Genomic DNA, 26,269 nt, shown 5'->3' on the forward strand with positions numbered 1-26,269 from the left:
GGTTTTTTACATGTCTGGTAGAATTTACTTGTGAATCCATATGACACTGGGGATTTCTTTTTTTAGAAAGTTCATTAAAGGCTTATACAATTTTTTTTCTAAGATTGGGTTATCTTGAATATTTTATTCCATTTCTATTAATCTGGATAAATTATATTTTTGTAGATATCTATCCAGTTCATTTAAATCATCAAATTTATTGGCATATCATCCCTTTCATTTTTGATACAAGTTATTTGGTTTTCTTTCCTTTTTTAAAAAAGTCCCCACAAAACCAACTTTTAACTTTATTCATTAGTTCAATGGTTTTCTTACTTTTAATTATATTGATATCTCCTTTAATCTCTAGGATTTCCAATTTGATATTTAATTAGGGAGGCTTTAATTTGTTCTTTTTCTGTGTTGCTTTTAATTTGCATGGCCAATTCATTGATCTGCTGTTTTTCTATTTTAAAGATATAAGCAATTAGACATATAAATTTCCCCCTAAGTACCACTTTAGCTGCATCCCATAAATTTTAGCGTGTTGTTACATTGTTGTCATTTTTTAAATGAAATCATCTATTGTTTCTATGATTTGTTCTTTGATCTACTCATTTTTTAGCATTAGATTGTTTAGTTTCCAATTTAATTTTAATCTATCTTTTCATTTCTCATTATTGAATGCAATTTTTATTGCATTATCATCTGAAAAGAATGAATTGACTATTTCTGCTTTTCTGCATTTGGTTATGAGTTTTTAATGTCCTAATATGTGTTCAATTTTTGTGTAGGTGCCATGTATTGAGAAAAAGTGTTATTCATTTCTAATTCCATTCAATTTTCTCCAGAGAGCTATCATATCTAACTTTTCTAGAATTTTATTCACATTCTTAACTTCTTTCTTGTTTATATTTTGGTTAAATTTATCTAGTTCTGACAGAAGAAAATTGAATTCCCCCACTAATGTAGTTTTATTGTCCATTTCCTCCTGCAACTCAGTCAACTCCTTCAAAAATTTAGATCCTACACCATTTGGTGCATGTATGTTTAGTACTAATGTTACTTCATTGTCTGTGGCACTTTTCAACAAGATGTGATTTCCTTCATTATTTGTTTTAATTAGATCAATTTTTGATTTTGCTTTAACTGAGATCATGATTGCTACCCCTGCTTTCTTTGCTTCATCTGAAGCATAATAGATTCTGCTCCGGTCCCTTACCTTTATCCTTTGTGTCTCTTTCTGTTTCAAATGTGCTTTTAATAAACATTTTGGGGCAACTAGATAGTGTAGTGGATGATGTACCAGCCCTGGACTCAGAAGGCCTTGAGTTCAAATCCAGCCTCAGACATTTAATTTCTTAGTTGTGTGACCCCTGGCAAATCACTTAACCCCAACTGCTTCACAATAGATAAACAATACATTGTAGGATTCTGGATTACATTCTGCTATTCACTATTTTTATGGGTGATTTCATCCCATTCGCATTTATAATTATGATAACTACATTATTTTCCTCCACGTTATTTCCCCTTGTTTATCCCTCTCTTTCTTTACCCTATCTTTTCCCTTTTTACAAGTATTTTACTTCTGATTACCACCCCTTTCCTTCCTTTTTTACTTCCTTCTTTCTTTTCTTTCTTTTTGATCATGGCATACAAGTAATCCAATAATTTTTAAATTATCTCTCCTGGATCTATTTTTAGGTCATTTTTTTTTCCAATGAGAAATTTCATATTTTTCTTCTTTTTTTTTACTTTGTTGATTTTGTTTTATTATGTTTTAGCATTTCAGAGAGTCATCAATTTTTATTTGCTCAATTTTAATTTTTAGGGAATTATTTTCTTCAGTGAGCTTTTGTACTTTTTCATTTGGCAATTCTATTTTTTAAGGAGTTATTTTCTTCAATGAATTTTTAAAATATATCTTCTTCCATGCTGTTAACTTTTTTCATAGTTCTCTTGCAATGATTTTTGCATGATTTGCAGGATTCTCTTTCATCATTTCTTTTCCCAGTTTTTCTCCTATTTCTCTGATTTGCTTTTTTTTTTTAAAGCTTGTTAAGCTCTTCAAATGAATTCTTTTTGAGTCTGAGGTTAACTTACATTTTTCTTTGAGGCTTCATGGGTACCATTTTGATACTTTTGTCCTCCTCTAAGTTTGTACCTTGATCCTCCTTGTCACCAGAGTAACTTTCTATAGTCAAGTTCTTTTTTTTGTTTTTGTTCATTTTTTTCTTGTGTATTTCTTGTGTTTTTATGTGAGGGTCGGGCTCTGGTCCTGCACTGTCCCTTTTGGTGCTGGGACTCAGGGTCTGACTTCTTTCAATATTATTCAGGGAACTAGCTGTTTGTTTGCCCTAGGTGGTACACTTCCCTTCTGACTTGTACTAGGGTGTGGGACTCCCTGTTGTCCTACCCAGGCTATGGGGTTTCTCTGCTGACCTCCTCCAAGGGCAGGGTCTTGCTGCTGAGTTATTATGGAAACAGATTTTCTGCTGGTTAAGAGAGAATGAGGTATCTTGTTGCTGGTCTGCCCCAGGGGCAAGGACCTGCTGCTGGGTTGCTATGGAAACACAAACTCTTTTTTGGGAGGGCAGGACCTTGCTATTGGCCAGCCCTGGGGTAGAGCCTCATATTCAGATCATATATGCAGGTCAGCAAAGAGGTCAAGGCCTGGCTAGTAGCCTATGCTGGGGGTGGGGTCATTGGGGTGATGGTACTATGCTGTAGACACTCTTGATTTGCTTAGGGGGCTGCTAGTTTGCAGGAGATGGGACCTTGCTGGTGGATTGCTCCAGGCTCAAAGTCCTGCCACAGGCATCCTGTTAGGAGACTTGCTGTTGCTCTCAGACCTCACTCCTCTTCCACTCCCTCGAAAGATACCGTTTTCTCCTATGCTGATAAGCTGCTTTTCTGCTACAAAAATCAATTCTGAAATGGTTTTCTGGCTGGTTGAAGAGGAGTTTGGAAGGGCATTAATGGGTTCTTTCCCCACTCCACTATTTTGGCACTGGAAATCCTACTATTTCTTGATTATGAAAAAAGCAGTTGGTTCAACAGAGCAAAATATTGCCTTAAAGACTTCCCTTCAAATATTCTTAAAACTATCACTACAAAGAAAACCTTACTTACCAGCCCTCCGATCATAAATATCAGGGAAGGCATTAAACAGATGTTTGCAAAAGTTATTTGCAATGGTCATGATGCAAATCAAGTACAACTTTCAAGATGAGGTGAGATTTTCTGAGGTTAGTGCGGTCCTCCAGATGCTCCTCTTTTGGGGTGACATAATTCTAATGGCACCAAGTCCTGAAAAAGTCTCCTGGAAATAATCCATAAGCACTCAAAAGAGGTTATCCTGATCATTCACACAGGACAGACCAAGTAGATGAGCAATATTGATTGCTCAGTTTATAACATGCCATTCAATAATAGCCTATATAGCTTAATATGTATAATAAATTGGGTCTAGAATTAAACAGGAGGAGGTTGCGCTGAATTGCATTTAGTAAACCACAAAGCAATTCAAGTGACCCAAAACTTCTCCTGGAAGCAAAGGCCTATCTTTTTAATACCAATATTGGTACCAGTATTGTGGTGTGACTCAGACAGGGAACACAATAGCTTCCAAATAATTGAAAGCAAATATCACACAGAGCAATAAAGAGGTGAATAGAGGGGGCCCAGGAAGAGAGAAAGGGGAAGAACAGAAGTAAAAGTTTAAAGAACAGAAGTAAAAGAGTCATTGTGGAATTGTATGAATAAAAAAAGATAAACTGGTAATAATAAAGGATGACATACTTGTAGATATCCTGAGTATCATCATGATTTCAAGGGAAAACAAGGATGATTTTCAGATTATTGGATAGACTATCTATGGCATATTTATGTAAAGATGAAAGCAAAAGTTGCACAAAATGAGCAAGAGGGGATGAATTGTGCTCTAAATTAATGGAGGAAAATTCCAAATCACTAAGATCACAAGTACATTTGAGTATTTGAAAATAAGTTATATCACTGAAAATTAGGAACACCAGCATACAAAAACATCCAAAACACAGGGACTGGGAAAATGGGGAGATAGGAGGAAAGAGAGTAATGTTAATCCCATTCCTCTTTCCATAGACAATGACTAAATGGACAGATATCTGTTACTAAAATGATCTGATATCATGGCTCAAAAGATTGTACTTGGAAGGTCATATTCTCAATTATATTATTAATATAGATTATTATATTGTCAATCTCCTTTGAATCTTATAACCTGTTTGTTTTTTCCAAAAGTTTTCATTTCATACTGTGGATTTTAACAAGATTCTCTCCCAAAGGCCGCTGATTGAAGCAATGTCTGTACAATTCACAGAATATTTTTGAGTATTGGAAGGAAGGGACTTCAATGACTACCTAGTCCTACCCAAAAGAAATGCCCATTTTAGCATAACGTGCTGGAGATAGCTAGAATGACTGGAAGGAGGTAACTGTTAAATTTTCAATGTGAGCAGTGATACTTCAGAAATTAACAAACTACAAATCAGGGCTTCATTTATTGTTTGGTTTATCACCTACATTTGTGAGCATGATGACAGAGAAAATGTTAGTAATTAGTTTAAATTTTTAAATGTATCTTGAATTTTTTTCTATTATGCAATTTTTTAAAAAGGAGATACATGGGAGTGTTGTTTATGCTGCTTTGTAACTCAAATGCATTTTGTCTATTCTTTATTATCTTTTTTAGAAATTCTTTATTGTTTTAATAATTTCATGCTATGTATGTGCTATAACCAACCTGTTGCTCATGGGAAACATGTAAGGGAATGTATTTACAGCCATTGTTACAAGTTTGTAATGTATTTTTCTATGTTATTTTATGTTTATTTATATAACATTCAAAAATATTTTTTTCCTTTTTCTGAAAAGCATACAAAATGCAAAACCCACAATTTTGATAACTGAAAATTGCCAATTTTTTGCAGTACTTTATTGATTGAAAGCATTGTCTTTTCTTAGGCTTTAATCAGCTACTAAATGAATACATTTAGACATATTTGGGTTTTAGTCGGATTTTACATAGTTTGCATTTTAATTCTTTGGTTCTTTGTTCTTCTATTAATCCACAGAATTATTTTAGTAGCATTTTATTTTTCCAAATACATGCAAAGACAGTTTTCAACTTTCACCTTTGCAGAACCTTGTATTCCAAATTTTTCTCCATTCCCTTTAAGAAGCAAGTGTGAAATTCTTCTAAACATATTTCTACATATTCTATGCTATAGAAGAATCAGATCAAAAGGGGGGAAAAAAGCAAGCAAGCAAACAAACAACAAAAAAGGTGAAAGTACTACCATAGCATTATTTTAACAAATGATATAATACCATCATTTTTTTTAAAAGTGTATCTTGTGTCCATCTTTCCCTACCTCTACCGACCTCCACTCCTACCCCAATGATCTAGTGGTTAAAGATTTACAAGCACACCACTGACATAACTGACAAATGATTGTCTAGCCTCTTCTTGACAATCACCACCTTTTGAGGCAGCCCACTTCACTTTTGAACAGCTCTAAAAGTTAAGAAGTTTTCCCTGACATCAAACCTAAACCTGCTTCTTTTCAACTCCCACCAATTGATCCTGGTTCTCTCCTCTGGGTCCAAACAAAACAAGTCTAATCCCTTCCCCATCTGGCAGCCTTTCAAATGCTTGAGACAGCTATCATGTCACCCCACCCCCACCCCATATCTTTTTCTCCAGGCAAATATACCCAGGTCTCTAAATCAATGTCATGGACTTAAAGACTTTCCCCATCTTGGAGGTCCTTCTCTGAACACTCTCCTGTTTATCAAAGCCTCTCCTAAACTATGGTGCTCAGAACTGAACGTAATACTCCAGATGAAGTACAATAGGGTTTCATCTTCTCATTCTTTGAAAGCTATTTCTTTTTACAGCACAAGATTAAATTAATATTTTTAGCTGCTAACTCATATTGAGCTTGGAAGGTCACTAAAATCACCAAATCTTTTTTTAGATTAACTGCTATATGTCTATTCCTCCTCCATCTTATATTGAGGGAGTTGATTTCTTGTACCCAAGTGCAAGATTCTTCCTTTTAAATTTCATCTTATTAGATGCTCTAGCCTGTAAAGATCTTTTTGAATCCTGACTGCCATTCAGTGTCTTAGCTATCCCTTCCAGCATTGTGTCATCTGCAAATTTAAAGAACATACAATGATACGCTTTTGTTCACATCCTGGATATAAATGTTAAATGACAGAGGGCTACCAAGCACAGATCCCTGGGGCACTGTACAGAAGACCTGTTAAGTTGACATTAATCCATTAATTATTCTTTGAGTCTAACCATTCAAATAGTTCTGAATGAATTGTTCAAGTAACAGAGTCTACATTTTTTACTCATCTGAATTTCAGTCTTTTTCCTGGTATTAAAAAGTCATCACTGGCCAGTGTTTCAAGAGCCAAGCACCTGCTTTTCTGTCTTATTTATTTTCTGGAGTCCTTCCGTTGATGTTCAGTGGAACCAGTATTACCTTTCAACGATCCTTTATTAAGTACCTATTATATGAATCAGGCCTATGCAAAGCACTAGAAATTAAAAGAAAAGCAAAAACACTCAAAAATCAAAAACACAGTAACAGCATTATTGAAATGATTTTCGACTTTGAAATACTTAGCTACTCTGATCAATACAGTGATCCAAGACAACTCCAAAGGACTCATAAAGAAAAATACTATCGACCTCCAGTTAGACAACTGATAAACCCTAAATGTGAATTGAAATATTTTTTTTCATATTCCTTATTTTTCTTGCTTTTATTTTCAACATGGCTAACATGGAAATATGTTTTGCATGATTTCACATGTATAATTGATATCATATTGTTTGCCTTCTCAATGGGTGGAGGAAGGGGTGGGTTAGAGGAAAAGAATTTGGAACTCAATTTTTTTTAAAATGCTAAAAATAAATAATGAAAAATAACCACTATTTAAGTAATCTGATTCCATTCAATTAAATAAATGTTTATTAAATTTACCTAAATACTAGGGATACTAAGATAAAACAAGCCATAGTCCTTCCCTTGTCTCTGCTTACTTGGCAGAAGAGATAAAATAATACAGAAATAATAAGGTATCATGATGGATCTATGGCATGGACATCAGTGGGTTGTACATGGCAACCCATATCTGCTCACTCATCCAAGACAGCTTTTCTTGTCCGTGACCTTCTATGAAGATTCTACAAGGGTTCATTCAACATATTGGAACCTCCCTTTAGTCGTCTTGACATTTAACGGATACTTAGTGGAGGGCATGTTGGTTCATTAGTTATTCTTTGCACTGGCCATAATAAATTATCACAATGGTTAAGTGCACAGAGGATGTCCAAATAAAGGGGAATGAGAGACTAGAGATTACTTATAGCCAGGGGAGACAGAGGAGATAGACTGTTTGGGAAAACAAGTATTAAGGAAAGGAATAGTTTCAATAGGCAAAGATGGGGGTGAAGATCATCTCCAATATAGGGAGCAATGTACACAGAAATCATTGAATTGGAAAAGATAATCCCTTCAAAGTTTCTGAAAGAGTTATATAGGGACAAAGCATTAATAATCCCAACCATGGATCACAAATGGGAACATATGTGCCCAAAGAACAGCAGCTCTACCATAAAAATGCAGAACAGATAAGGCGACTCCCTTCCCCCCTCCCCATCTCCAAACACTTAGCATACCCAATTGTTGGGAGTTTTCAGTCCCACGTTTCAGGACCCAAGGAAGCTTTCCTTAAGACTGAATTGTCCTGCACAGCAGGCTGGTCCTCACCCCTACCCCTCCCACAGGCTGCTTAGCCTTCCTCCCCTCCACAACCCCCCTCTTTTCTCTCCTGTAGGAAAAAAAAAAAAAAAAGACTTGAGAAAGGCAGTTGGTATGGCAACCAAACCTGTTATTCTGTTTCAGTAACTCTGGCCTGGGGAGGAATAGGGTAGTTGAGAAGGGAGAGGGCCGGGTAGCAACTGTTGCCCATGCTGATGGAAGTCCATTTTGGCACAGAGAGGGAGGGGTTCTACGGCATCCCCATTGCCTTTTCCCCTAACTCCAGCTGGGGGAGTCGGAGCCCATGGGAGCTCCTTGAGAGCCAAGCATTCAGGGAGAGCTGAGATTCTCAGCCCCTCCTCTTGGTCACAGGCCCTTTGCAAGGACAATAGTGTTAACTCTGGGGAAAATTCCATCGCACAGTGTTCAAGTCTCCAAGGAGCTGCTGAGGCCCCTGTTCAGCCCGGAGGGGTCTCTGAGGATCCACTGCAGCTGCCTGGCCTCTCCCCCCCTCATCTCCCCCCCCCCCAACTTTTTGTGTTTCGCCTTTAACCCTTGAACTGCCAAGTATTTAATTTTGTTATATTTTATTTGTAAGCAAGCCCTAGAAATGTAAAGAGACTAGAAAGGGACCTTTCCTCTTTTAAGAATGGATCAAGGACAAGCGGTGTCCACCTAATTCAACTCTTATTAAGGAGCTAACCCCTTTTGTCCATTTCCCACACACCTTGTGCCCCAGTCCCATGTGCTTTTCAGAGTGCTTTACTCAGTAGAGGATTAACATTCTCCAGGGCTAGAATTGAAGCCCAAGGCACTTGTTGAAAAGTAAGAACTGTTTAAAAGCTGCTCAGTCTGAGAGCTGTAGTGCAAAAGCAGAGAGGCTAGCAGCCAGGGGAGAGCAATTTCCTTGTGCTAAGGAGATAATCAGTAAATGCGGAGAGAGGCCAAAGTGGGCAGAGCCCTGCCTCCCTCTGATTTTTCACACTGCCAACTTCCAAATGAATTTCTACTCTCCTGTCTCTGCCATTGTTGCTAAGAATCTGTTGTGCATAGGGAGAGAAGTTTGGTTTAAAAGTGATCATTAGAAAGAGCAAAGAAGATCGGTAAATAACTTTAAGTATAATACTTTAACCAGATGAAATAAAATGATAGAGCAGGGGGAGCAAGCTGAGCCTGGAAGGCAGGGAAACCTTTATTCAAATTCTGCCTCTGACACTGGTTAGCAGTAAGAGGATGGAAAGTCACTTAACTTACTGCCCCCAGGCAACTCTCTAAAGGAGAAAATAAGTTAACAAATGAACTGCCAATTTAAATCCACTGAGAGTTTCAGAATATTAGATAAAAATCACAGATTTTTTTCTTTTTCTTTGTCTCTTTTTTCTTTCTTCCTTCATTTCCTTCCTTCCTTTCTTCTCTCTCTCTTCCTTCACTCCCTTCTTTCTTTTTTCTGTCTTCTTTTCATTCTTTCTCCACTTCCTTACTCTCTTCCTTCCTTCTTTCTTTTTTCCTTTAATTTTTTTTCTTTCCCCTTCACTTCTTCCTTCCTTCTTTCTTTTTCTGTCTTCTTCTCTATCTTCCTCTTCCTTTTTCTTTCCTTCCTTCCTTTCTTTCTTCCCCCCCTTTCTAGATAGATAATAGTAACTGACATTTACATAAGACTTTTAAGTTTGCGAAGTTCTTTACATATGTTAGTTCCATTTTTCTCAGCAATCCTGTGAGGTAAGTGCTATTATTTTCCAAACTTTAACTGAGGTAAAGTGGTTAAAGTGACTTGCTCAGGGTCACATAACTAATAAGTGCTAGAAATGAGATATAAACTCAGCCCTCTTCTAACTGTGTCTATGTTAGGATCATAGATTCAGAACTAAAAGGGACATTATAGGCAAGTTCTCTAATACAGGCAAATTATTTTACACATGAAAAACTTCAAACAGATTACATGACTTGCCTAATTTCCATAGTTGAATTGAAGCAGTTCCCTGACCATAAATTTAGTGTTCTTCCCCCTGTATGTAGTGCTTCTATGAGCTAAGTGTTTGTATATATACAAATATACACATATATATATACACATCACTGCTAACATTTATCTCTAAATTACTCTTCCTATGAACGTTACTAAAACCTGGTTTTAAAAAAAATCACACAAATGAATAGTTAAATGTGAATAATTAATCCTTGAAGAGGTCCTATATATTTGAATTCACACTATTCCCGTTGTAATTATATAAAATTTGGCCATTGATTCCAGTCCAGTGGAAATATGCAGTGTAAATTCAAATACTATGATCACTTTTTGAGATGAGTTATTCTCATTAATTGGGATCTGGCTATACATCTGAAAATTGTTATTGGCTGGAATTTTAGTTTCAAGATGGTGGGATTAAATATAAATTAAATTTAAAGTTTATTTTGATTTTCTGTCATGCACTGGTCATTCTTTTGGGGGGTTTTCTTGGCAAAGATAGTGGGTGCTTTTCCATTTCCTTCTCCAGCTTATTTTAGAGATGAGGAAACTGAGGAAACAGGGTTAAATGATTTGCCCAGGGTCACACAACTGGTAGTTTCAAATCTGAAACTGGATTTGAATTCAGGTCTTCCTCATTTCAGAATGTGCTCTCAGCAAGAACAAATATATACTCCTCTTGCCTTAAATATTTGTTGAATTAAGGTGCATATACCCCAAACATTATCAATAACACTAATGAATATTGTTCTAGGAAAAAGACTCTGAGTTGCATTTTCAGAACTGGATTTTTTTTAACTTATTAAATTGGAGTAATACAAGTTGCAAATGTTCAAAACCAAGGAGTCTTCTAAAGGCCAGTGCTTTTCTAAATATTTCATACACCCAACAATGGTTCCCTTCCTTGTTATTATTACTATTTAGACTCGCCAGTGTTCCAAAGTATCTTCTCGACTTAATTTCTGAAAGGCCCATCCCTGTTTCATTGTGACAAGATCATAATCCAGGGAGGATCACTGTGTAGTATGTGGCAATAAGCAACTAAGAAGCAATTCCCCTATGCCTTCTAAAACTTTCTGCATTATAGGATATTACTCATGGCATACTGAAAATAGAAATATTAGCAGATGGGAATGATCTTTACTAATCTAGATCCGTAAAATCAGAACTTAGTATCACTGTGCCCAATCATAAACATTCATTTCCACACAAATATCCCACATCTGGATTCTTTCTCACAGATCCCTTAGTCCTGCCCACTATGAGCCTATTATGAGCCTACAGGAGCTCAGACCTTGAAGCATGAACAAAATGTTCTACCAGGAATACATGAGAGAGTACGAGAATACCTTTCCTCAATTCAAAGCATGCTTAGGTAATTTCATGATTGTTTTTCTACTGCTTTCTGTATGGTGAAGAAAAGCCTCTAAATTGGTTACTGAGTTTATATTTAAGGGCTCCATTGGAAGAACTCAACCTCTCTCTCTCCCAGGAGGCTTTCAAATAAAAAGGAAGAAGTGCTGTGGACCCTCAAGAGAGGGAGAAAGTTGTATAGGTAACATCTATGTTCATCTATGACTTTCATATCTTTCCACCCAATTCAGCATGGAGCTCATAGTTCTGCTGTTTCTTCTGATCCTGTTATAATTATCCTTTCCTAATCTTAGCTGAAGGAATATTGGAAATCCAATGACCTTGTGAGTTTCAAAAGGTCAGAAGAGTCATTGGTCATTTTTGGATCAACCCCGGCTCTTTTGCTCTTTGAAATGTAATATTCTAGGATATCTAGATGGCATAGTAGATAGAGCACTTACCCTGAGTTCAGACTTAACACTTAATATTTCACGGATGTGTGATCTTGCAAGTCACTTAACCTCACTTTCCTCACCAAGAAAAAATTAATTTAAAAAAAAAGAAATAAAATGTTCTAAAACCTACAGTATTTTAGTATAGATGTTGCTACTATACTAATGCAGTGAAATCCTGAGTGTATTTCAACAGAATTCTGACTATATTTCAACAATTTTTCCAATTCTTATTTTCTTGTTGCTTGCAATATTTTCTTCTTAACCTGGGAGCTTTGAAACTTGGCTATGCCACTCCTATATAAGGTCATCTTTCGATAGGAAATATTGCAGTAGCCATCTGCCATGTCAAGAGAGGTGTCAGCACCCAGAAGAGTAATCCATGTGTCCTAGCCTAGTGGTGACTCAACAGAGTAGCGCAGACAGTCACTCATCCACTGGTTGTCACCTTTGGAAGTGAATTTGGTAGATAGATCTTTGTCGCAGCCAATTTAAGTTTGAGTGTATCCTGGTTCAAGGAGATGTATTTATACTTCTAGCCTTGCTTCATTTTCTCCATTAATACTCCTTTGTAGAAATTAAATTATATTAATTGCTCATTGATAATATGGAGAAAATAACTAATCAAAAGATATTGGGAAGATACTAGCTAGCATCTATTGCATTCATTAAAGAAATTATTGATCTATTGATTTGGGACAGAAGAGAATTCCTCCAGAGAGAAGTCAACAATAAAAGAATCATTCTTATCTCTTGGGGTTGTCATTAGATCCCTTGGAAGAGATGTAATTGCCCTCTGAGGACCTAGTCCCTCTGAGCAAGTTGGAGTTAGAATGATCTATGATTACATGAAGATGCTGATGATGATCCATAATCAATTTGGAATTGTCCTTCTAGTAGGGTACCAGATACATTATAGTAGTAGCCTACACTGCTCTATCACCCCTTTTGACCAGAGGGGTTCATGGGATATTTAGGGAAGACTAGCACCTTTGGTGTGAGGGTTTGCCAAGCCCTTTTCAGGATTACTCATCCATCTTTGGTGTCCACCTGTCACTCAATTCTCACCTAGGCCACCAAGGAGCTGCAGCATTTACAATGGCCATACCCCAGTAAAACTGTCTGGGCAGATAGGCTAAGCCAGATTGAGGTGACAGACAGGTCTAAAATGTGTCAGTGAGTTAGGAGGATGCAAATCTCCTATGGAATGTTCACTGAGAACAGTGTTTCAACCACCACAAAGTGGCTGAAGTAGGTATTATAGAGTGCTTAGAGCTTGTTTAAGACACTAAAGACCCCAATTCATCACTAGATTCCAGGTCATCATTAGTCATCTTGACTTTTGTCTTGCCACTGGACTTCAGTGATCTAGAAGAAAGAGAAAGACTGATGACTTTGGGCAACCCCGCTTCCTTTTAATCCAATTCATACACAAGTCAAGCTATCACCACATGATGTCATTGGTTCTTTTCAAAAATGAAGGACAAATAACAACAATCCTTTCGGCCAATGATCGGTATCCATTTGATTAATTAAGGTTAGGGGTGGAATCAATGGTCATTTTCACTGCAACTAATGCCTTTTAGGCATGTAGATACATTTCTTCTCCCAGTGATGTTTCTTGAAAGTAGGGATGGAAATGTCAGAGATATAATACTCTCCCCCCCCCCATTCTTTGCCTCCTGAATTCCCTGGCTTCCTTCTAGTACCAGCAAAAATCCCATTTTCTATGAGAATATTTTCCCTTCATGCGTTCTTTCTATTAATTATCTCCAATTTATTCTAAATGGATCTTATTTATCCATTGTTTTCATAATGTCTTCTCCATTAGACTGTGAGATCCTTGGGAATAAGAACTGCTTTGCTTTTCTTATTATCCCTAGTGTTTAGAAGTGCTTGATAAACACTCAATAAATGCTTATTGACTAACATACCAAAACACCAGATTAATTTGCTTATTCTAGAATCATGCTTCATCAGTACTTCTTAAGTAATCTGACCATATCAAGCCAATTTTTCAGTCCTTTTCCACTTCCTAGAGCAAGCCACAAGTCACTGCAGACACTATTGGGGGATTGGGTGGGGAGTCTCTGTTCTGAGGAATCTGTAAACAAGACCCAGCTTCCTAAGCCCCAAACTCAGGAAGTAAAACAAGCACACAAAGAAATATAGAACTGAATCCTGAAATAACTAAAACTTCCCCATGATTTTATCAGTCTTATCTGACATCCCATTATTTGCCAGATAGCAGAGAAGCAAGAAGTTGGATCAAAGAGATTGGGCCTCCCTGCTGCTACTTTATAGAGTATGCTGACTGTCCCCAAACCTGGGCAGAAACAAAGTTCTGAGAATATAACCTATATGTTGCTCTTCTGCCAAAGCTCATATGTTCATGTTTGCTTGTTTGCTTTCCAGTTCAAATGCTCTTGACTAGCAACTTAGTCATCAGTAATATAGTTTTTACAGCATGCATGTGATAAATTTAGTTAAATTCAATTCAACAGTCACTACTTCAATTAAGTAGCTATTAACTCGATGCTATCAGCACTGGGGATTCAAGGACAAAAATAAACAGGCCAGAATAGGCAGTTATCCTACTGAAGGAGGTGCACAAAATATTTAAACCAATATTGTGTAAACTAAACTATGGAAGGACCTGACATTTGCATTTCTATAAAGAGATATCCTTTCTTTTTGTCAACCATGCAGTAATAACAATAGGACCTTAAAAATAATGATGATATTGATGATGATGATGATATTGATGATGGTAGTGGTGATGATGATGATAATGAAGATGGCTAATATTTACATTGCACTATAAGGTTTGTAAAATACTTTACATCTATTAATTAATTCATTTTGACCATTATAGTAAGCTGTGAAGTAGGTGCCCCATTTTGCAGATGAGATAACTGAGGCAGAGAGAGATTAAGCAACTTTTCCACAGTCATATAGATAAGTAAGTAGCTGAGTTAGGATTCAAACTAAGGTCTTAACTGGAAGACTTTTACTTTCCAGCATTGTCACCTAAGTGCCATAATTACTGAATTCAATGGCCTCACTATGAAACAAAAAATCATACTGAAGATTCTCAAAGATGAAAAATGGCATTGTTTCCCCTCAAGGAGTTTAATCATCTAATTTTAAGGAAAATAAGACCATAGGATTATATGAGATTTGTGATCTTATCTATTTAGATATTCCCTCCTAGACAGCAGATGGAAATTCATCCAGTGCTTATCCTATGGGATTCTTATGTGTGTCCTCCCATTAATTTGCCACAGGGGTGGGGAAGAGAGGGCCTATCCAAATTGCTATGGAAAGCCATGTGTGAAACAGGAAGAAAGTTGGTTTGATTGGTCTGGTCGGTCTGTGCATGTTTCATGCACAGAAAGGAAGTAATGAATGGCAAGACTGGAAACATAGTTTGAGATAAGATTGTGAAGGACTTTGCCAAACAGAAGACCCTAGACTGATTCTGAAGAGAGAGAAATAGAGGCAATAAATGAAGATTGTTTTTTCAAGGAGTTTGACTAAGAAAGAAAGAGAAGAGAAATATAAAACAACACTTTTGGGTGATAAGATCAGGGATGGCAACTAGTGTGGAATGAGATAGCTGGTGTTGAGTAAAGTAATAGGATGCTATTCATTGAATAGATTGAGGAAATGGGAAATTAGCAGAAACATGAATATGCAGGTTGATTTCCCTGATGTAAAAGCTGAATTTGAAATGAAAAAGGAGACTCTGGGATCTTGCTAGGCATTCACTGAGAATGTCCTGAGGGTTGGTTGTAAGACTTTTGAAGATCTGGTTTGGATGACAAATTTTTATAAAGTAAAGCTCAAGTAAGGGGAGCTAGGTGGTACAATAGATAGAGTACCAGGCATGGAGTCACTTTTACTAGCTGTGTGACTCTGGGGAATTCATTTAACCCTATTTGGCTCAATGTTCTTGAATATAAAATGAGCTAGAGAAAGAAATGGCCATTCACTCCAGTGTCAAGAAAATCTCAAATAGAAATGCAAATTAGAACAATTATGAGGTACTACCTCACATTTCTCAGATTGATTAAAATGACAGGAAAAGATAATGATAAATGTTGGAGGGGATGTGAGAAAACTGGGAATCTACTGCACTGTTGGTGGAGTTGTAAAATAATCCAATCATTCTGAAGTGCAGTTTGGAACTGTGGCCAAAGAGCATATCCTTTGACTCAGCAGTGCCACTATAAGGTCTGTATCCCAAGGAAATCACATGTGCAAAAATGCTTGTAGTAACTCTTTTTGTGGTAGCAAAGAATTGGAAAATGAGTAGATGCCCATCAATTGGGGAATGGCTGAATAAGTTGTGGCATATGAAAGTAAAATATTATTGTTCTATAAAAAATGATGAACAAACTGATTTTAGAAATGCCTAGAAAATTTTATATGAACTGATGCTGTAACATCAAGATTGTGTGATGATCAACTTTGAAAGACTTGGTTCTTCTCAATGCTTCAGTGATACAAGGCAATGCCAATAAACTTTGGATAGAAAATGCCATCTGCATCCAGAAGGAGAACTATGGAGATTGAATGTAAATCAACACATGCTAACTATATTTTTTTCTCTCTTGTGGTTTTTTCCTTTTGTTCTGAGTTTTCTCTCCCAACACGATTCATAAAGAAATGTGAATTTTAAAAGGTTAATTTACATATATAAGCAGGAAAATAAAACAATTAAACAAAAATAAAGAAAATATCAAATAGGGCCACTGAAATGACTGAGCAAGAACAACAATAAAGTTCAAATAGAAGTTATTGGGTGAGGGAGAATCTGGAAATGGCTATTGGAGAATAGTCATATTTTAACTTTCCTATTGAGACTAGTATGTTAAGGAACATGAGAGAAGGTGCAAACTGAACTGGAAAGAATGGCCAGTATAGCCAAGATGTCCTTCAGGGTTTCTAAACACAGAAGATGTGGGCCCATTCTCCTCCTTTTGTTTAATTCTGGGCCCAACCTGTCCATGTACAGTGTAGTTCCAATATGGCTAGATAGAGATATACATATATAAAACACACACACATATACATTATATAGATGTATGGATAAATGGATGCACTATATGGGACAGTAGATAAAATACTGGGTGGGGAGTCAGGAGACCTAAGTTCAAATCCAGCCTCAGATTCTTACTCTTTCTGTGACCCTGGAAAGTCATTTAACTGTTTGCCTCAGTGTCCTCATGTGTAAAATGAATTGGAGAAGAAAATGGCAAACTCTGTAGATTATTTTTCATCCACTGAGTTTTTCCTCTGTGGATGGTTAGGAGAACTTTTTCCTTCCTCCCTCTCTCCCTTCCTTCCTTCCTTCTTTCCTTCCTCCTTCTCTCCCTTCCTTTCTTACTCTCTTTTTTTGCAAGGCTATTGGGGTCAAGTGACTTGTCGGGCTAATAAATATTAAGTGTTTGAGGCCAAATTTGAATTCAGGTCCTTCTGACTGCAGGGTCAATACTCTGTCAATTGACTGACCATCTAGTGCCCCTAGGAAAATTCTTTTGAAAAGTTATGCTTGTCTTTTAGGAGACTCTGCAATGTTCTGAGGCCATAATAACTTCATCTGTACACAAGGAAATTCCTCTTCAACTTTGACATTGTACTGGATTTCCTTCTTGGCAGTATTAGTCACCTCAGTGAGCACGTCTCCCTCTTCCTCATTTGATATTTATGATTAGAGTTATTGAATGACATTAGCTTTGTTGATAAATATTTCAAGAACTCCTGAATAATTCTGATGTATGGATAGAAGACTTTTTTTTTGAAAAAAAAGCATTTAAGGTAGCATTTTATTTTATTGAATCAAATGCTTCCTTATAATGAATAAAGAATAAACACAGAGAATTCTATATTTTCTACATCAGAGGTGTCATACTCACTGCCAGCAGGCTTCATGTGATCCTCAAGACAGCAGAATTGATTAAAATATATTTAGGAAATATTTAATTAAACAAAATAAACTACAATATTGCAATTTGTTAATATGAGGTTTTCTAAGTCAATATGGAAACTTCAAGGATCTGTTTCTTTTTGAGTTTGATATCACTTTTCATCTTTCAGAAAATTCATTAGGTACTATAGCTTACATAACTTCCCAAAGTCACACAGTCCTATAATTTCAAGTCCAAAATTTTGTTTTCTAACACTTAGCATAGTAATTTATATATAACTTAATAAAAGCTGCTTAATTTAACATGACTTGACTCTGTACTTAACCATGATGCCTGCCTGTATTTATCATATCTTCCTCAAGAATGCCCTAAATACATATGTAAATTATTCTAAACATGTTCAAAACAGAATTCATTACCTTCTCTTCCAGTCCTCTTCTACTGATATCCTTCCAGTCAACCAAGTTCACAACCTTGGCATCTTCCATGATTCCTCATTTTCCTTCATCTTACATATGCTACCAAATCTTGCCATTTCTACCTTCACAATCTTTCCCATCTATTCCCTTCTCTATCCTACATAATCACTACCCTAGTTCATGGCATCATTACCTCTCACTTGGAGATGATGCAATAGCTTTCTTACTGGTCTCCCTTCCTCAAGTAACTCATCTACAATCCACTCTCTACATACCTACCAGAATGATTTTTCTTAAAATGCCTACTTTACCATGACACTTTTTAACTCAATAAACTTCACTGGGTTCTCTAAGATCAAATATTTACTTGCTTTTTTGCCTTATGCTTTTTAAAACTGCTATTTTATATGGGTTTTATACTCAAAACAATTTATAGTCATATGAAAAAATGATCTAACATTGATTAGAGAAATACACATTAAAATATCAACTATGAGATATCATTTCACACCTATCAGACTGGCTAAAATGAAAGAAGAGAAAATGACAAATATTGAAAGATCTGTGAAAATATTGAGACAACTAATGCACTATTGGTGGAATTGTGAATCGATCCAACAATTTTGGAGAGCAATTTGGAATTATGCCCAAATAATTGTTAAACCATCGATATCCTACCCAGCAAAACCATTACTAGGTCTATTTCTAAAGATGATTAGGATAAAAGAAAAAGAACTTATATGTTTTTAAATGTGGCAACTCTCTTTGTTGTAGCAAAGAACTGGAAATTGCAGGGATGCCCATGACTCAAAGAATGGCTGAAGAAGTTGTGGTATATGATTGTAATGGAATACTACTGTCCTATAAGAAAGGATGAGCTCAATGATCCTAGAAAAACATTGAGAGACTTGTACAAAATAAAGAAGAACAAAATGAGCAGAACCAAGGCAACATTGTATATAATAAGACATTGTTTTAAGAATAACTTTGAGCAAATAAGTCATTTTGACTATTATAAATTCCTAAGTTAACTTCAAAGGATATATTTCAAGAAAGACACTATCTGCATCCAGAAAAAAGTTAATAAGTAGAACTATATATAGAATGATTTTACATATAATTAGCCATATTTGTGTCTAATGGTAGCCATCTCTAGGGTGGAGAAGAGAAAAAAGAAATTTACATGTTAACTTTATTATAAAAGGAAAAACAAGTTGTACATAATAGATTCGTTATTTCATGTATAATCATCTTTTTTATTATACTATATTATGTAAATTCCTGGCTTATTCCATAAATTAAAAATAAAATAAATAAAATTCTAGAAGGTTTTATAATATATTATTGGTACCATAGCCTATGTATATAATGTATAAATAAGTAAATACACATATGTTGAGACTAAGAGCTCAAAATTTTATTTTTATTGATAAGGTAAAGATCACTTTGGAGAATATTGCTCTCTCACTTATCACAGAGGCAATTCCAAATTTTTTTCTTCTTTCCTCATGTCTCATCTAGCTTCCTCCCTTTCCTATCTTCTTCACTGAAGATCTGGGCTATTTAACTTAAGTTCTTACTTCTTCCCTTTCTCTGGCAGTACCAACTAACTTCTCCCTCACTTTAGTTTTTATTGAAGAGTTCACTTTTTTTCTTGCTAAATAGCATCTGCTCCAGCAGATTGTCCCTATCACCCCATCCCTTTCTCTAATCTTTTCCTAGTTCTCCTGCTGCTCGCAAACACACCTAAGTCTTCTCCATCCTTATAAACCTCTACTAGAACCTAGCATCCTCACTAATTTTTAATCTCTATCTCCCTATCAACTAAGCTATTTGAGTATCTATATTCATTATTTCTACTATCTCTCTTCTCATTCTCTTTAAAACCTTCTGTAATCTGGCTTCTAACAATATCATTCAAATGAAAATATGCTCTCCAAAATTTCCAAGAATCTCTTAATTGCCTAATATAATTTCTCAATTCTCAACCTTCTTGACCTTTATATAGTACCTTCTCCTACTAGATTCTCTCTCTTTCCAAGGTTTTTGCAGTTCTGTTCCCTTTTGGCTCTCTATCTTCCTGACCTCCTTTGCTAGATCTTCATCTCTGTCACTCCCCAAAACTGTGGGTGTACCTCAAGGGTCTGTTCTCTTTTCTCTCTATACTCTATTATTTAGTGGTGTCATCAGTTCCTCCAGGTTCAATTACAGATTCAAATCTCTATTTAGATGACTCCCAAATTTATATACCCAATTTTAATCTTTTTGCTGAACTCCAATTTCAAATCATAGACTATCTATTAGACATTATATACTACATGCTGTGAAGGGTACATCCTAGTTTGCAATCTTAATATCATCCTCAATGCCTCTTTCTTATCCTGTATGTTTGATCCATTGTCATATCTCCCTCCACATTTCTGGTACATGACTCTTCTTCACTTAGCCATTATCCTAATTCAGATACTCAGTATCTCTCACTTTTATTATTGCAATAGGCTTCTAATTGGTATCCTTTCCTCAAGTATCTTCCCAGTTCAATCCATCCTCCACACAACTGCCAAAATTATTTTCCTAAAGTGTGAGTCTGATCATGTTGAGAAACTACTCAAAATCCAATAATTTCTACTACCTTCTTAGGCATTTAAAGTTCATTGCAACTTGGACATGAAGTCTTCTTACTCTTCTTATGCATTATTTCCTTTTCTACCCTACATGATCTAAAATACTGATTTATAATCTGTACTTCACACATAACACTCCTTTTTCCACCTTTGTGCCTTTATAAGAACTGTTTCTCATTCCTAGAATGCTTGCTCCCTCCTTCCCTCTTCTTCTTAAATCTCTATCTTCCTTCAAAACTCAGTTTGAGAACTACACAAAAAATATCCTAATTCACTAATAGTAGGAAATGCAAATCAAAACAAACTTAAGGTTTCATTTTACACCCTGCAAATTGGCAAAGATGACAGTAATTGGTTAATGTCAGGAGGGGATGTGGGAAGATAGTCACACTGGTACATGGCTGGTGGAACTATGAATTAGTACAATTATTTTGGAAAGCAATTTGGAATTATGTGAATAAAGTGACTAAAATGTTCATACCCTCTGACCCAGAGATTCTATTACTAGACTTATACCCCAAGGAGGCCACCGAAAAGGAGAAAGTTCCCACAAACACTAAAATACTGACAGCAGTGATAGCACTACTATCAGAATAGAACTGATACCAGAGAATCGGATACAAAGTAAATCAATTGGAGAATGGCTAAGCAAATGTTGGTACTTGAATGTAATGGAATATTACTGTCCTGTAAGGAATGATGTATGTGATGAATATACAATGAGGTATGGAAAAATTTACATGAACTGATGCAAAGTATAATACTTAGAACCAAGAAAACAATATACACAATGATTATAAGGGGAAAGAACAAAAGAAAACAAAAATGAATGTTGCAAAATTATAAAGAATAAACATGACTTGAAAGACAAGATATAAAAAGACACTCTTATTCTACCCTTCTACGGAGAGGTAAGTTACATAAGCATTGAACATAAGTACAATTTCCAAACTTTTTGAATGTATTGGTCAGTTATGCTGATTTTTTCTTCTTTTTCTTTTTTTGGTATTTAAAATACTATTTATTATATAGTATAATTCTCCAGGAGGGGTAAGGAAAAGGATACTGAAGGAAACTATTATGATGTAAAAAGATACCTACAAAAACTTTATTAAAAATAAATTTTAAAGAAGACTTGGCTCAAGTACCATCTTTTGGTTTTTATTTTCCACTTAATGATATTTTATTTTTTCAGATTAGATGAAAAGATAGCTTTTAACATTTCCTTTTATAAGATTTTGAGTTCCAAATTCCTCTCTTCCCCACTCCCCAAAACAATAAACAATCTAATATAGGTTATATAGATACAATCACATTAAATATATTTTTACATTAGTCATATTGTGAAAGAAGAATCAGAACAAAAGGGAAAAAACATGAAAAAGGAAAAAAAAGATAAAAATTGTATGTTTTGATCTACAATCAGATTCTATAGTTCCTTCTCTGACTGTGGATAAAATGTTCCATCATAGATTTTTTTAGAATTATCTTTTATCGTTGCCATTCTTTGAAGATCTAAGTTTCTCAAAGTTGATCATCACATAATATTACTTTACTATGTATAATGAAATCCTGGTTTTGTTTACTTCTCCTTTTCTCAAATCTACCTGCTCATTATTTCTTACAGTACAATAATATTCCATTACAGTCATATGACACAATTTGTTCAGCCATTCCTCAATTGATGGGCATCCCTTCAATTTCTAGTTCTTTGCTATCCCAAAAAGAGCTGCTACAAATATTTTTGTATATATATGTGTCCTTTACCCTTCTTTATGATCTCTTTGGCATTCACCTAGTAGTGGTATTATTGGATGGAAGAGAATTCACAATTTTATAGCTGTTTGGGCACCTCACTGGCCCCTTTGAGGTCATCCACTTTATATCTGGATGGTTTTAATCATTAAGAAATCTTTTAAGACATGACTGAAGTTATCTCTTTGCAACGTTTCAAAGCCTCCGACTACATACAATACATTGTTGAGCCCATACCTTTCAAGCACCATTGTCTTTTGGAAAAAGCTTTCCCCGTTTTCCCAGCTACTAATTCCTTCCCTCAAAGACTATTTCATATTTTCTTTGTATGTATCATACATGAAGCTATATATGTAAAGTTGTCCCCATCTTTCTTACCCTCCTTGAGGGCAGAGACAGTGCTTAATACAGGAACTAGTTTATAGTAAATCCTCAATAAATGCTTACTGATTGATGGATATTTTTGAACAGGTCAGTTTGAAGGTGTTTTAATATCTTTTCATTTTTATTTTCTTCTAATTTGCCATCGATTTTTATCTTTTCTCTAGCAATTTGATGGTCTGGCTGTATCAAGATAGCTGATTCAAAAACGATTCCCACATCTGTAACTAGTCACTTCCTATTTCTTCAGATAGGAAGTTGTTAAACCTACTAAATGCTCCAGACCACTACACATTGCAAAGAAGGTATCCATGATGCTTAGCAGAGGAAGCTCCTCATTGGAACCAATAAAATCACAGATCCAGTCAAAACAAACACACAAATAAAAGAAAGACTCAATTGCTGTGGTTTCTGGCTCTTCTTGAAGAAAGGATTTATGATATATTTGCATGAGGTTTCTGTGTAGGGACTTTGGTCCCTTTTGTTTCTCAATCCTGAGTCATACTTTCCATCATATCCTTCACATGCTCCTCTTTGCTCAAAAATAACAACTCACATATATATATATATATATATATATATATATATATATATATATATATATATATAGTACTTTGAAGTTTATAAAACCCTTTCATCTCATACCCTCATTTCAGTTTCTGATGGTATTGCCATGGAGACTTAGGCTATGGGATTTGCCTATGGCAGTCCAGTAAATATTTTCACCCATGGATTCCCAGATGCCAGTAACACAGAACTTGAGGAACTTCTGTAAAGAGGAGAGGAGACAATGGAGAAGGCATGAGGATCCCGATGGTGGTTTACATGGGCTTCAAATAAAATCTAGTAGGGAGATGACTAATGTCTGGGGCAAATAGCCTCCATCAGACCGGAGTGGAGATCTCAGAGTTCAAGGAATGATGGAGAGTAGAGAAATGACAACATGAATCATACAAGATTGGGCACCAGAGGAAGCATTAGGTCCTGGAAAAGGCTATTTAAGCATTTTCATTTGATAACTAACACTTTTCTTTTCCCTCCTCCATTTCTGGAATATTATTGTACTGTAGATTTCCCCAGATATCCAGTTCCTATAGAATTCCTCAGAGAGGGAAGGAATAAAGAAGAGAAAAGTCTATTCCAACCAATCTTGTCAGAAGTGCAGGCAGCCATAATTTCAAATAAACTATTCCTTAATTGATTTATATAATTTCTTTGTTTATAGGTAGGGTAATATTTTAGGTATAATATTAATGTAATATTATATATATAATAATATATAATACCTAATATAATATTAGGTATAATATCATGAAAATAATGATTCCATCAAAAAGCATTCTTGCCTAATTAAGGCACCAGAGATAAAATAAGATAGCTTCAACCCCAACCTTTCAAATTATATGTATGAACACAATTACAAAACATTTTGTCCTACAAAAGTTGGTGGCCACCAATCCAGGTAGTCTAGCTTAGAGCTATAGCTACTACTTTCTGTTGTCAAGTTTCCCCAGCACCAAACATAGACTCCATCTTTCTCTGAAAGTAAAGCTTTTATATCTAGGTGCCAAATCACAAATTTGGATATACACATGAGTCATATAACAGATGAGCTCCCTTAATATTAACAATTATCACCCCTATTTGACAAACAAGGAACTAGAAGCGAAAGTAGACTTTGACATGTTTATGCTCACATGGCGAGTAATTATCAGAGCTGGGATGGGGAAGCTATACCAGATGAGGGTTCTTAACCTTATTATTTTATTTGATCAAGACAACTCAGAGAGGTAGGTGCTATTTTGTGATGAGGAAAATGAGATTCAAAGAAATTAAGTAATTTGCCTAGGGTCATGTAGCTAGTAAGCATCCAAAGCAAGATCATTGTGTCCTGGACCCATTTGACAGTGGCCATGGACCCTTTCTCAAAAAATCTTTCTAAATATAATTGAAGGAGAGGCCCAATTTCAGTTAGTGGTTAATGCAAATAAAGATGCAATTTTTTTCTTATCCAATTTTATGAATCCTCTGAAATTTTTACATAGAACCCTTTGGGATCCATGGACCTCAGAATAAGCATAATATATAACATACTTTAAGATTTGTGAAGAGATTTTAAAATATTATCTCATTTTACTCTAATAACAATTCTGGGAGATAGGTGCTATTGTCATCCCCCTTTTCAAAAGAGGAAAACTTAAAAGTTTAAATGACTTATCTAGGACTCACCCAAATACTAAGAAGGTTGGACAATCCTGCTGCCTAAATGATCTCTGTCCTAGGTGATTTCTAAGACCCATTAGAGCTCTGACATTTGATGAAATAAATAATTTTTTAAAAATAACATATAGCAGTAGTCAGAAAAGCACACAGATAAGGTAAACTGTGGACAATTAGGTGAAGCATTAAATAGAGCAGAACTGGAATCAGGAAGATTTGACTTCAAATCTAGTCTCAGACATTTACTAGCTATGTGATCCTGGACAAGTCACTTAACCCTGTTTGCCTCAGTTTACTCATATGTAAAACAAGTTGGAAAAGGAAATGGCAAATCATTCCAGTATTTTTGCCAAGAAAACCCCACATGGGGTTATGGAAAGTGTGACACAATTGAAAAAGGTTGAATTTGTATTGAATATGTGAATATATCTAATGAAGTACTACTTACCATAAATAAACATTTGCCCAAAATAGAAAATTAGAAATTAGAGCATTAGAAATGCTCCAGTGTCCAGTATATGGTCAAATAGAGTAGAGTGTACAAGCTGTTTTGGTAGTAAGTAACGGAGGAGGGCTTCATGGAAGATCAAGCTTTTATTAGTTGTATTTCTTGTTTTTCATTGACCTTTTGAAAAATCTGCACAAACATGTACTGAAAAATCCTCACTTATCTAATCTACCCATAGCAGAGGAGTAAGATTGCAACATACTGGAGAGGACAGCTTTTTTTAAAAAGAGAAAGGAGAATGATTATACAAGCAGGAGAAGGCTGGAGGAGCCTTTAAGCTAACCTGGTAGGAACGTTGGTAGAGAGAGAGTCTGCACAGTGGCAGGGTAAGGACCTGTGACGCAGTTCTTATACTAAAGTGGGACAGAGCCAGAATAAGGGATTTTTTCAAGTATGCCAACAACTATTATTCATAGTTATAATAATAATGAAATAAAAATATCACATTTAAATTTCACAGATAATTTTCTATCTATATTAGTTTATTTGATCACAGTTCTGCTGAAGTAGGTGTTATTCTATGATATGGAAACTGAAATTCAGAGAAATTTAACCAAATTGCCCATGGTCATGTAGCTTGTATTAGAAGCAGGATGCAAAATCTTCCTGACTCCATGTCTAGTGCTTTCTAATACAACAGATTGCCTACACAAACTGAACCCTGTACAAGGGATCCTTAGATAGAATAGGGAGGAGAGAAGGCATACTACCCCATGGGTACAGAGACTCTTTGGAAACCAGGAGCCCAATGGTAGGGGAAATCCTATTCCCTCTCATCCCCAAGAAGATAGCCTTTTGAAAGTTTCCTTATATAAGTAATTATTTTTGGAAACTAGGTGTTAAGTTCAGC

The 26,269-nt window shown here is 35.6% G+C and overlaps 1 long non-coding RNA gene across 2 annotated transcripts in view; it reads right to left on the reverse strand.

Annotated features, from left to right (window-relative positions):
• Positions 1-26,269, reverse strand: part of LOC111720629 — a 157,652-nt gene that overhangs the window by 59,523 nt on the left and 71,860 nt on the right. The window contains exon 1 of one of the 2 annotated variants that reach the window (XR_004232042.1): positions 7,936-8,298. The exons of the other annotated variant lie outside the window; for it this stretch is intronic. This is a non-coding gene — a long non-coding RNA (uncharacterized LOC111720629). Of the gene's footprint in view, positions 1-7,935; positions 8,299-26,269 lie in introns of those variants that run through there. 2 annotated transcript variants of the gene reach the window in all.

Source organism: Sarcophilus harrisii, chromosome 2 (assembly GCF_902635505.1).
Source record: "Sarcophilus harrisii chromosome 2, mSarHar1.11, whole genome shotgun sequence".
Lineage (NCBI taxonomy): Eukaryota > Metazoa > Chordata > Mammalia > Dasyuromorphia > Dasyuridae > Sarcophilus > Sarcophilus harrisii.